This window comes from Corvus brachyrhynchos, unplaced genomic scaffold (assembly GCF_000691975.1).
Source record: "Corvus brachyrhynchos isolate BGI_N302 unplaced genomic scaffold, ASM69197v1 scaffold115, whole genome shotgun sequence".
Classification (NCBI taxonomy): Eukaryota; Metazoa; Chordata; class Aves; order Passeriformes; family Corvidae; genus Corvus; species Corvus brachyrhynchos.
The window spans coordinates 1878006-1890750 of NW_008239553.1; the positions used below are offsets into that span (position 1 = coordinate 1878006).

Genomic DNA, 12745 nt, shown 5'->3' on the forward strand with positions numbered 1-12745 from the left:
GCTCTTCCTGCAGCATGTAAATGCAATAGTTCAGCAGTGCTGTAGGGGTGGTTGTGATGGGAATGATTTACCTACCCTTTGCCATCGGCCAACAAGGTGGAGTGTCCCTATCACAGAATGAGGAGACGAGGGAGTGACACAATATGCCACTGCTGAGGATAGCCAGGTGTTCCCAGCTCCATCCTGGTGCTCTGGATAAAGCTTCTGCACAAGGAATATGGAATAGTTAACCAGGAATGTTCAAGGGAAAGTAGTATTTGCCAATTATAAAGAAACATGATTCATTAATAATGAAGACACTGAGGGTGCGGCCTGAACGCATCTTTCACTCACTTCCTTATTTTCCCTTCTCCTGCTTGATTAAGTGTCCTTCATTATTTACATGTCCTTTCCCTTTCCATCATTTACACAGGTGTGTAAGTGCAGAAAAAAGAGCTTCTTTCGCTAATGAGTCTTCATATTTATAAATGCAGTGTTTTGTTCTCTGTTCCTGTATATTGTTTATGCATAAATTTGACATATAGGAACACTTATGTCAAATTTATTCCATTTCACATGGAAGTGAAATAACACATATTTTGTTTAAATCAATTTGGCCAGTAGCAGTGCTATAAAAATCAGATAAGACTTCATTGGTCTGACAGTTTTATCCTGTTTACTTGTGGGTTTGCTATCTCTATACACACTGAGGACCAGCAGCTATTTTCAGTTCAATAGCAATTGTTTCCTGTTAGACAACAGCAAATGCAAAGTAGAGCTTCCTTAAAGAGTTATTATTCCATGCTTATCTTTTATGATTGGGGATGTTTGAAGCAGTTTGCCAAGTGAGAACTGACTTACATCTTTTGCTCTACTGTCAGACTTAACGCTTTTTAGGTTCAAGAACTTTAAAATTTATTTAATAATTAACTGAAGAATGGTGTCTTAAATTTTATCAAGTTGCACTCCTGTTTGAACCAATACTTCCTAGTTATAAATATCAACTGTCTTCCTGAAGGTTTGGAGGTATTTGTTCATAAAGGCTTGATGCTCTGGGAAAGGCTGTAGGGCTGGAGTGTCCGGTGACTTCGTAAAATTGTATTGACAAAATACCACTCTTCCATTGCACGAGTCAGAGTAACTTTGTCTTCTTGTGAGGAGCAAAATCTCTCCTAGCACAGAAAATAAAAGTGTCCTTCTTGAGGTTGCATATTGAGCTCTAAACTTTTAAACTCCTCTTTTCCAGAATGTAGCAAAATCATTTTATAGCCTACTGAGAAGAGATACTTGGTGGTTCCAGTTCATCACTGAGCGGGCACAGCTAAGGCTTTAGACAAGCACTTATCCCATTAACAACTCTTGTATTAAAAGTAGTAACTGCCAGACATTTTGAGCATGTGAGACACATTCCCATGGTGACTGCCTAGAGAGAAGTTTCTTTCCTGCTTTTGTGGCTTACTTCAGTAAAACCCTGGACCCATTTGCTCCCTGTTGTGGTATAAAATGCTGCAGAGCTCTTCTAAGAGTGTCTATTATGATTTTTGTGTCTTGTGACATTTCTACAAGATCAGTTCTATTAATTCCTTTTTTCTTCTTCTTCTCCTTTTACTCTTATGGCTTAATTTCCTGGCTGCTTTATGGGTGGGAAAAGATTAGAGTAGTTTTGCTTTATTTTCTCAACATATTCTTGTCCTGCCAAGTCTCACACATTATCTAGTAGTGATATTGTTTGTGTTCACACTGAACAGAGCACAACATTAACTGTTTTTTTAAAACAGTGAAGCAGGGGCAATCTTAGAGCATCATGGAAGGGTAAGATCAGCACAGTTTTTCAGGTGATTTTTCAGGGCATCTCTAGGCATACACACTAGACAGTGTTTTCTGTCTCTGTGGGTTCATGTGGACTAGAGAAAAGCCCAATTGTCTAGTTTTCCAGAAGGAGACAAATCCTGTGAGTAGGAGATTGTTAAGACCAATGACTAAATTTGAATTTTCTTTCTGATAATGCTTTGATGAGAGTTTATTTTAATCCAGGTAGTACATATAACAAGTAGTCTGTGTTTCTTTCTGGTGCTGGAGATCGTTTTTCTTCTTTTATATTTCTTAACAACTCCTATTACTTAGATGTATGCCAGTGGGGACCAGACCTATCATAAATTAGTGCAGCATAAACAATATATTGCATAGAGAACAATGCAAGACTGGTAAGATGTTGCAACAGTGCCCTTAAAGATCAGTAGAATTTCTATCCAAAATTTTGCATTCACAAATGAATAAACTCTTTAATTAATTTCTTCTGCTGAGCAAAGGAGGAAAAATTTAAAAAGCTCTCTCTGCCTGACTAGTCTGCCCTTCAAAATAAAATACAGACAATGTTATTTTCTTCAATTGCTTCTGTGTTGTCACAAACCCATTTAAAAAATATAGCGTAACCACAGCATCGAAAGTCTTGGGCCCAGCAAGGCTTGGGTCTATTAATAACCTAAGTATTTATTGATAACATTTACTTGATACACATCCATGTCTTCAAAGCTCAGTGTGGGCATTCATAACAAAAACAAGTGATCTCTCCTCAGTATATCCTCCAGTACTTTAAACATTCAAACATTTCAACATCAGCACGTCTGAGATGTATTCCTTCTGTTTGTCAGCTGCTGGATTCTTCTGACTTTTGTAGAAGAGCTTGAATTCTTGAAACAGATTTGACATCTTAGGCTTTCTCAATGTGTCACTTCAGAAATAGTTGGTGTCTCTGTTGAAATTTTGTTGTTTTTTTTTTTCCTTGCATTGCGTGGAGTTCACGTAAATATTACAACATTTAGTTAAGAGGGAGTTACCTTATGTGATGGGTTTCACCAACACATCTAGCAGACCTGGAGTCTGAGTGTATTTAAATTACCCTAGAACTTAAAATTTCAAGTCTAGATATAGTAGTATTTAAGAGGTAAAGAATATTCCCAACTAGTGAGAAAGAAGTGAACTGACAACCATGCTGCCAGCAGAAAATAATGATTAGTGATTTTTATAGCCTGTGGGAAGTCAGTGTTTTTATCCCCACCTCAGAGGTAGGACAACAGAGAGAAAGCAGTGTAGCTGTAAACAGAACATCTTCTCCAAAGTCCTAGCCTCTTGTCCCATCAACAAGGCCTCTTTTTCTTCAGTTTCAGAAAGCAGGTATGAGTTCACATACAGGGCTGTTTCAGCTGAAAGAAGCATTATGATTAATTGTAAGAAAAATGTTCTTGTGCAAATATTATTCTACTGGATGGGAAGTGAACAAGAGCACAGACGACCAGAGCATTCTCTGAAAACTGTAACCGTAAAAACAGGAAACTCTCTTCAGTTAGTTTGGCAATCCATCACTGTGTCTGGCTGTGCAATCCTTCCTTCGGCTGAACAATCCGTGTGAGAAAATACTCCTTATGAGTAAGGGTAGGGATTTTCCTAATTTCTGAAACGCCCACAGAACCAATTTTTTGCAGACCTAGACTGAATTTCTTATCAGTCTTCTGTCTGGCTTTATTACTCATAGTGCTCAGGTCATGCCATTTTGTCAACACAGTCACAATCATATTACTGTTGACCCACAGCAATTGCAAGGCAATGTATTAACACCTTTTTTCCACCCCTGATGTGATACAAATATATCCACAGTGATAGTCATGGAAACGTAACTAATTGAAACCTCTGTTTTGCTTTTTAATTTACTGGTTTGGTATCTTGAATTGATTTCTCTATTGGGAAGTAGCCCAATATTTCCCACCCTCCCAGAGAAAGTAGTTTTATGAGTCAGATGAATTAGCAGTGTGTTATAGCAAGGTGTGTCTAAGACGTGTTTTTAGACTGTTCAAGGAAGATAGTAGGATCTATGCACAGTGATTGGTAGCAAATCACCTGGAAAAGTGGTTTCTCACTGCATCAGCTACTTCTGCTGTTTCTAAGAGACATCACAGAATCACAGGATGGTTTGGGCTGGGAGGGGCTTCAAAGACCATTTTGTTCCAAACCTCTGCCATGGGCAGAGATGTCACCCTCTAAATGAGGTTGCTCAGGGTTCCATCTAAACTGGTCTTGAACACGCACAGGGGTGGAGTTTCTCTGGGCAGCCTGTTCCAGTGTCTCCTACCCTCGCAGTAAAGAACTTGTTCCTAACATCTAATCTAAATCTTTTCTCTTTTAGTTTAAAACTGTCTCGCCTTGTCCTATCACTATCTGCCTGTGTAAAAAAGTCTTCCTCTTTAAAAAAAAAAAAAACCTTTTAAGTCCTGCAAGGATGCAGAGAGGCCTCCTTGGTGCCTTCTCTTCTCCGGGCTGAAGAACCCCAGCTCTCTCAGCCACCCTTTGTAGGAGAGGTGCTCCAGCCCTCTAGTCATTTTCATGGCCCCCATCTGTACTTGCTCCAACAGGTCCATGTCCTTATGTTGGAGACCCCAGAGCTGGATGCAGCACTTCAGGTTGGGTCTTATGAGGGCAGAGTTGAGGGAAAGGATCATGTCTTTGCTCTGCTGGCCATGTTGCCTTGGATGCTCAGGATACTGTTGGGTTTCTGGGCTGGGAGCACACACAGGTGCCTCATGGCCAGCTTTTCATCCATGACAAACCCCAAGTCCTTCTCATCGACGCTGCTCTCAATGAATTCTTCTCCCAGCCTGTACTCCTATCTCCTGGATGGATGCTTTGACTAGTGCACTTGATAAACAACCTGATGAGTTTTGCTTCCAGTAATATCCTTGGTGTGGGAAAAAATATTCTGGTGCTTTATTAATTAGTAACTGTCTCAATTTTTGTATTTATTAAGATAGCCTATTCCCAAACTGCTATTTGAATTGACTCTTGCTCAAAATGAATCCAGTGTCATCAAGCTCACTGTACCTGAACTGAGGTCTGCCACTGTATCATTTACCATTCAAGCATGGATTTAGCTCTGGATCTTTTTGTAAAATCCAGCTATATCTCATTAAAACAGATTACTAGAATATATGAGCATCACAACAGAATCACTGGCTTCACAATGATTCCAACACTTTCGGGAAACAATGATGCTTTGCTATTTAAGGATGATTGCGTGCAAGCAATAGTGCATTGCCTTTACTTATCTCCACTGCCTAAATATATGTAGAATTTAATGTAGTATTTGAAATCACAGAATATTGAGGCCACACTGCCACTGCCTCCTTCCCATTCTTCCCTTAAGCAAGAGAATATTCACTGCCTGTCATAAATTTTTAAGTTTAAATACACTTACTTTTAATAGGAAAAATATTATTATTCCCACCATATTAGTGATAGCAACAGCATTGTGTACCATACTAATGTTTATTGTAAATTCTAGTTATTAAATGTGCCTTTTTACTAAACCAGTACCAGAAGATTCATAACTGAGATTGTAAGAATTACTAAAGAAATTCAACAGCACATGTAGCTTAGTGTATGAATAACCTGTATACATCTTAGGAAAGTTACTTGCTAGTCAGCATTTTCAGTATAAATCTCAAGATTCTTGAAACCCTTTTATGGATGGATAGAGTCACACAGGGTCCAGAAAATGGAAATATTTTGCCACCAAAAATGGCAGGAGAACTTGCTGTTTTAGCCAGTCTGGTTATAGGCTGTGGGATCCCTGCCCTTCTTGTACTAGGGAAAAAACCTAAGGGAGTGGTGGATGTGACAATATTCTCTTCCATCATCAGAAACTTGCGTAAGAACTTTCCCTTTGATTTCTATAGATCATATCCTACATTGTGAGGCATATTCTGAGCAGCCTTCCTCTTTCAGTATGTCTACCAGGGTAATGTTATCTTTGTTTTAACTGGCTGGCTGTCAGAGCTTTTGAAAAGATTCCTGGGGTTTCTTTCTTTCATAGGCTAAGTGACAGAGCAGGGAATAGGAATAAGGCCCTCTAGGCTCCAGGCTGGGGATCTGTCTTCTGAGCAACTCCGTGCGTCAACTGCTTTTATCCCAAATAACTAAATTGATCAAACAGTGAAAATCAGTCCCCAGCTGTTATTCTCCAGCTTTGTTTCGAGTGTTTCTTCACCTGGATTGCATGGAACTGATCCCAACTGATTCTCCTCACAGCCCTTGTTACTCAGCCTTTGGGGTTAGACTGCTCACTGTACAGCCTGGAGCTCTCCCCGTATCGGCAATGATGATTATGTTTTCATCATTTCGAGGGGGACATATCAGATAACTAATTGCAGACTATGATATCACTGCCTGCAATTTTTCCCCCGAGGTGCTGTGCAGCTGTACCACGTTCTACTGTAGTCTGAAAACTTTCAGCTCCCTATGGGGTGAGACTATTACAAAAAGACTAATACTAATTTCAGCAGAAAGGAGGTTTATCATTAGTGATGACACAGTATGGGCTCACTCAGGATGTTTACCAGAGCAACAGTTGCCAGGCAGATAAAGATTGGAAGATGCATTAGCTGATTCTTTTCTTCCTACAGCAGCTGCTGAGGACTGAAGCATATTTCTTGTACTTGCATTTTGAGTGACTCTGTGAATTCTTGATTTATTAATAGCACTACCCCCACACCCATTGTTTTAAAGCAGTAGCCAGGAGAGCTGTCAGTTAAGAGACTGGAGATTTTTGTCCATCAGTAAACAGACGCTTTGATGATCAGTCGGCAGATTCATTAGGAACAACAATTTAGAAGAAAGTCAGCAGCTTGAGCTTTGTCCTGCATCCCATTTCCAGTGTGCATTTCCTGGAGTAATACAGAAATTCAAGGAATACTTGGTAATTTTTGTTGGAGAAAGGAGAGCCTCCTTGTGCAGTGTACCCTCTCTGGCCTCTGCGCATACCTCCAGCCACATCTCTTTTTCACTGCAGAGATCCACGTCAGCCCACTTGGACCTCAAGGTTAGCATGGCTATCTCATGACTTTTCAGGCAGTTAGCAGCACACAGGAAAGTGAGAAAGCTACACTCTTGTTTGCTTTTTCAGACTGAATTACTAGGTACCCAAATACAACTGGGTAGTAGGCACAACTTCAAAGAAAGTTCTGACTTTACACCTTTGGATCTGTGGAGAGTCATCTTCACTTTCTTGTCACCACACCCAAGTACTAAGAATAAGTTGTCTCTATTTGTAGCAGGAACTCCTTGCAAACATGCAGGTAAATCCCTTTTAAAGTTTTTTTCCTGGACGTTGCTGTCTTTAAAAAGCCAGGTGTGTGGAGAATTTTTTTCCCACTGAATATCAGCTATCTATTAGGGATATAATTGTGTGGGCTTTTTCTCTCCCATTAAAATTTTCAAGGCTTAGAATATTTTTCTATTCCAAACTGAAATGAAAAGATGACATTTAAAAAAATTCCTGAGGGAAACTTTGGTCTGGGTTCCTTAAACCATCTGTATGTATCACAGCCATGTAAACATTTAAACCTAGCTTTCTTAAGTGATTTTATTTTATGCTATTTTATTTTATTTTGTGCAAACTAATTATTTTAATTTCAGAATTAAAGGCAGTTTCAAACTGAAAGACAAACCCCTTATTTGGCTTCATTTAAGTATCCACAAGGGATACTTTGAAAACCAAAACTATGGTTTATTGCCACTAAATCTGGAAATGTATTTCCTATAAATCATTGTAGGTTTCACAACTTGGCAATACTCCAAGGAAAGTATTTCATCGGACAGCTCCCAAGAATCTGCAAAGACTTACTTTCACTGTCACTATGTGGAAAAGCCTTGCTTATGGTGTAGGTGGTCTATTTCTAGATTTGTTTCTCTACTTTCTTTGGAGAATGGTGGTTAGCAGAACAAGAATATCATAACAGGGAGAACACAAAACCAGGCACACTTAATGATTATACATGTGGCTTGACCCTTTGCGCTTTTGTGTTGGGATGGTAAAGGACTGCTTGCTTCATTCATGTGGATCTTGCAAATTTGGCTTCTGAATTTTGATCAGTATGTAGTCATCCCAGTTTTGAGTCCTATTTTCCCAGCACAGTTTTCCTTTCCTCATCAAGCCCCGAGGGATTTGAGTATAGGTGTGTTTTAATGATGTCGACACGTGTCTATTAGTGACTGTGGCTGGGATTAATGAATCATTTTTCATGACCTAGCAAACAGCTATCCAGTGGTTTTCATCACTGACTTGGGCTTTAGTCCAACTTCTGACATAAAGGTAAAAGCCTATGTATCCTGTTACAGTTGCCTGTACTGTGAGTTGCTTGGGTGAAGTTTTTTACTAATAGACTAAAAAAAAAGGTGGAATACTCAGCAAATAATGCCTTCCAGGCCCATGTGTGTTGTAGTGTATTAGGTAATCACTGAATTGTATTTTTTTGTACACTTAAGTTCTTGCAAATGTCAAATGGCGGTAATCAGGCTAACTTAATATATACACTGACAAAATGTTTTGCATCCTGAAATGTTTCATTAATCCATTCCATATGAAATTTTGTATTCAGAGGCCATTTTCTCAAGTCAGAAGTAAAATATGCATTCTTATTTAGCCGTGAAGTAGTTTTCTTGAGAACCAAGTAAAAAAGTAGGCATAACTAGAGATAGGTCTGTACTGAGAGACAAGATCTGGACTGTCCAGACCTCTTCAGATTTTAGGACTCATATGGCCCAATTTATAGATTTGCCTGAAGAGGAATTGTAGTTGCTAGGATTTTCTTTTAAACATATTTTAATCTGTTTCCAATATGTTACTTTTTGCTACTTCATTACTAGCATGCGCTTGAAGCAGATGATAATATTCAAAATGTAGGTAGCAGTGCTAAGCTGGTGATTGTTCCTGTTCAGAAGTGTCAGTACAAGATTCAATAGTCTGTGATTGTAAGGAAACATTTACCCATGTATATCTGCCCAAAGCTAGTTTAATAAATTTGAACTAAGTTCTTACAGTAAATGTAAATCCTATATTCCATTAAAACAAAGAGAATGAAAACTATACACACTGTGAAACCTCTAGTTCTGTCCCTGTTGTCAGCCCCAGTTTAGCACATCCTGGTGACCTGTCAATCATCTTGAACCGCAAACTGAAAGGGAAAATCCCCGCGAAAACATCCCCGTAACGTTTCCTGGTTGCCATGCAATTCAGCATGCGGTTTTACCAAGAACTCTGTTAACAACGTACAAGCTTTACACATACTCTCGTTCAAGTGGGCAGGGTGTTTGCAAATCTTCCACTTTGATGTATCTCTGCAGTTGCTGAAAGAACTGCTATTTTTTTTTCCTCTCAAAGACAAGACAGCATCCACCTTGAGAATGAAACCCCCAGGTGGTGTCTTGAAAACAATGAAAACAGGGAGTAGTGCATGAGACATCAGTATGGTACACCAAAAATCTTCATGGAAAATCAATTCCACTGGGAAGAGTTAGCGTGAGTCAGAGTTACTCATTATACATAAGGGTTGCAGAATCAGGGTGGAAATGGAAATTGCACCTGGTTTCTTACAGTGACAGTTTCTAACAAGCCTCTTGTATTAATTATCAGGGTGTAACTCAACTTCTCTGACAGGACAATGCTCTTTAGTCTGTGTGAGGTGATTCTATCCCACCAGTGGGCTCTAACTACCAAATTGTCTGGGGAACTGAAGTTAGAGATTTTGGTTGACAAGTATTAATTGAACTTGGTTTAGATACATGAATGGTGATAGCAGAGAAAGGTTTGCATGCAGCTGTTTGAGAGAGAGCACCAGAAATCCTGGGAAAGATGGGGAGAAATGGCCTGTGTAGAAGTTTACGTTTTCCATGCTCATAAAATTCAGCACAGACTTAGGAACGTTCCATGGCTTTGGTTTGTGTCACCCAATCTCATAGTCTGGGTGAGATTAATGATTATGACAATTCAGACATATTTCGTACTGTTTGCCTTCTTAAAGGCAATTAAACAGCTGTAGCAGATCATGTGGATGAAAGAAGAAAGGAAAGATTGTGTCCTGTCAGGCCCCAAAGCCAGACAGCTCTAAGAGGGGGAAGGAGGGAAGGTTTGCGTGCTGTTGGTGATTTCACTGTGAGTCCACTCTGAGTCAGCCCCTTCGATACTTCAGAAATGTTAAAAGGATCAGTTTAGAGTGCAATAGTTTGTTACACAGTATGAGTTTTGCATTGCCTTGTCTCTTGGAAGAGAACAAAAATCCATCTTTTGCATAACTGTGTTAAAGCCAGCTAAGTAACATCAACATAAAATTAATGGATTTGACCTTCCTGCCCTATGGGAAAAGGTGAAATATGTCTTTTGATTTAAATTTGACAGTCATGTTTCTTCCTTAACTCAAAATTACTCTATAAGCCTCAGCATGGAAAAAAAATTAAGGTATTAATTGAGTTTAGATCCCATCATTTATTTTTGATATGGTGTGTTCACCATTGGTGTGATCAGAATTTTTTTCATTAATTCAGTTAAGAGTCCCCATTGTGTGGGCATTAAAATACAAGACTATAAAGTAAAAATGCTCTGTTCCCTGACAGCTCTGGGTTTGTATTTTGTCATTTTTAAAATGTGGTAATTACTATCTTCAAAGAGTAGATGCTGAATTTACACAGTTTGCTTAGACTGTGAAATACCATGTGAATTTTGGGTACTGCTTTGGTCCTTTTCCCATGCTCAGTTCTTCATGAACAGAGTGTCTCTGCTACAGCAGTGGTACACTTGGAATAGTAGGCGTAGAAGATACCATCAAAGTAAAAACAAAGGTGCTGTCTCAGCATTACTTTAGGGCACAGTGCCAACGAATTGGATGGCCTCAAACCCAGTTTTGACAACTGGATTGCCACATTTGCCTGGGGTTTCCTGGACACCCACATGATCTCTCTCGCTGCATGAGCAAGGCTTCCTGGGAGCTTTGGCTTTGCTCCTGCATGTGCATGCAGTGCAGTTGGGCAGCACACATGCAGTAAGCCGGGTACCTCTCAGCAGTGTCCTGGTGGGCAGGGCATACTCAGGCTGAGCGTTTCCATGGAAAATGTACACATGTGTAGGCATGTATTCCACATAGTTCCATTAAGCCTATTTCTGTTAGTAAGCCAACTTTTTAAACAGCTGAAGTCTAAGTAATTGACTCTCTACATGGAATTCTGACTGTGACTGAGTCTCAGAGTGGTAATGGAGCATAAATTGTGGTGTTTAAAACCAGGAATGGGCTGAGGTTTAATGGCGGCTATATGAACTCACTCTAAACAAAAGTGAACTTCACTTTATAATTCAGTGAATCTAGGATTAACTGCGATGAAATGGAACCCAAAACAAGTGTATGTGGTACGCCCTTTCACAGCAAAAGCTTTTCAGAAATCAGCCTAAAGTTATCACAAAAGATTTTGATGCTCCAAGAAAATTTAGCTCCAAATTCACTAAGCTTGTTACTTTAAAGTAATCAAATAGAATTTCATGGTCTGATCCCCATATTTAACATTAAGTCTTGGGCTTCATAGAGTATGTTTTAGGAAGAGAGGATCAAGAAGGGAAAACTAAAGAAAAGCCTTTTTCTTGTCTAGGTCATTTCAGCTTAATACAGCTACTGACTGGACAACTTCCAAGGCAATGTCAGGCTTTGAATATGAAATGTTTGGAGCCAAAGTAGAAGTCACTTGCATGGCAGCTGTGAGAGCAGCTCCATCCCATAGCAGTAGTCAAGGAGTGGCGGAAGTGCCATATGTTTTTTAATAATGTATGATAATAAAAATTTTAAAACTGTAGTCAGCAAGACTGTAAAACAGGTCTGCAATACAAATTGATTTTTTTGTCAGCCAAAATACTGGGGGAAGGAAAAAGGTGGGACAAGAGGTATTTTTTCTGTTCTTTTTGTGGAAAGGCTATCCCAAATAACAATATGATTAATTCTGTTGCCTATGGTACAAGTATTCAAGATTGGCTGCACAGCTTTTGAGCTCCTTTGGACAAGCAAGAATCAATACTATTGGACTCCTACCTATGCTGTGAATAGTGGCCATCCTCTTATGCATCATACAGGCTGGGTCTAATCTGGTATTTTATCTCCTTGAGTGTTTCCTGTGAGCTATGGAAAGGAATGTTCCTTGCAGTTTACACTGAGTAGATACCCTGTACACAGAATAACATCAGTTTATCAATGGACAAAAGAAACTGAAGAAAGAGTGCATGCCTTGATTCCTATCATTTGCTTTCACATCTGTGAAATAGACTGTCAAGCAAAATAGACTGTCAAGCAAAAAATTACATTAGGAGCGTTGCTTATTATTTATATGGAATGTGTCAATGCAAATGTGCATGAATTGCATTTAGTGTCTTTTAGTAAAACAGTTATTATATGTAATTTTTTTTCAAATAGACAGTACAGACGCTCCCTTTTAGTATTGGAGAAGACTGGTCTATTTTTCCCTTTATTGCACATGGAACTTCCATTAAAATTAAGATAAAAATGAGTCATGCTCCTCTCTGCACTGGAAATAATAGCTACTCCTATGAAGTGAGCTTAGCAGTTGTCATTCTAGTCTGGAGTTGCAACTGCTTTTTTTCTCTTGAGGGAAAGGTGGGGCAGAAGCAAACTTAATTCACATTGCTTTGAAGTGTCCTGATGTTTCCCCATTTTCCTCTACGCACGTGATTATTCTTATTCGTATTGACATTATTATTGTTAACTCCTTCTTCTGCACATTAGTGTTAAGGGTACGTTAAAAGTCCTAGATACCTCACAAAAGGATGTATGGCTATTTTTGGGAAGGCTGGAGATTTGGCTCATGCCTCAGCCCAAAGAGGGGAAGTATGAAGAAAGTGATTGAAAGTGGCAGTGCTTTTTTCTGAATGAATTGGTAGCTGTTACTT

At 39.2% G+C, this 12745-nt stretch overlaps 1 protein-coding gene across 18 annotated transcripts in view; it reads left to right on the forward strand.

The window, feature by feature from the left end:
• CD44 (CD44 molecule (Indian blood group)) overlaps positions 1 to 12745 on the forward strand; it is a 51190-nt gene that overhangs the window by 5511 nt on the left and 32934 nt on the right. The gene's annotated exons all lie outside the window — the stretch shown is intronic.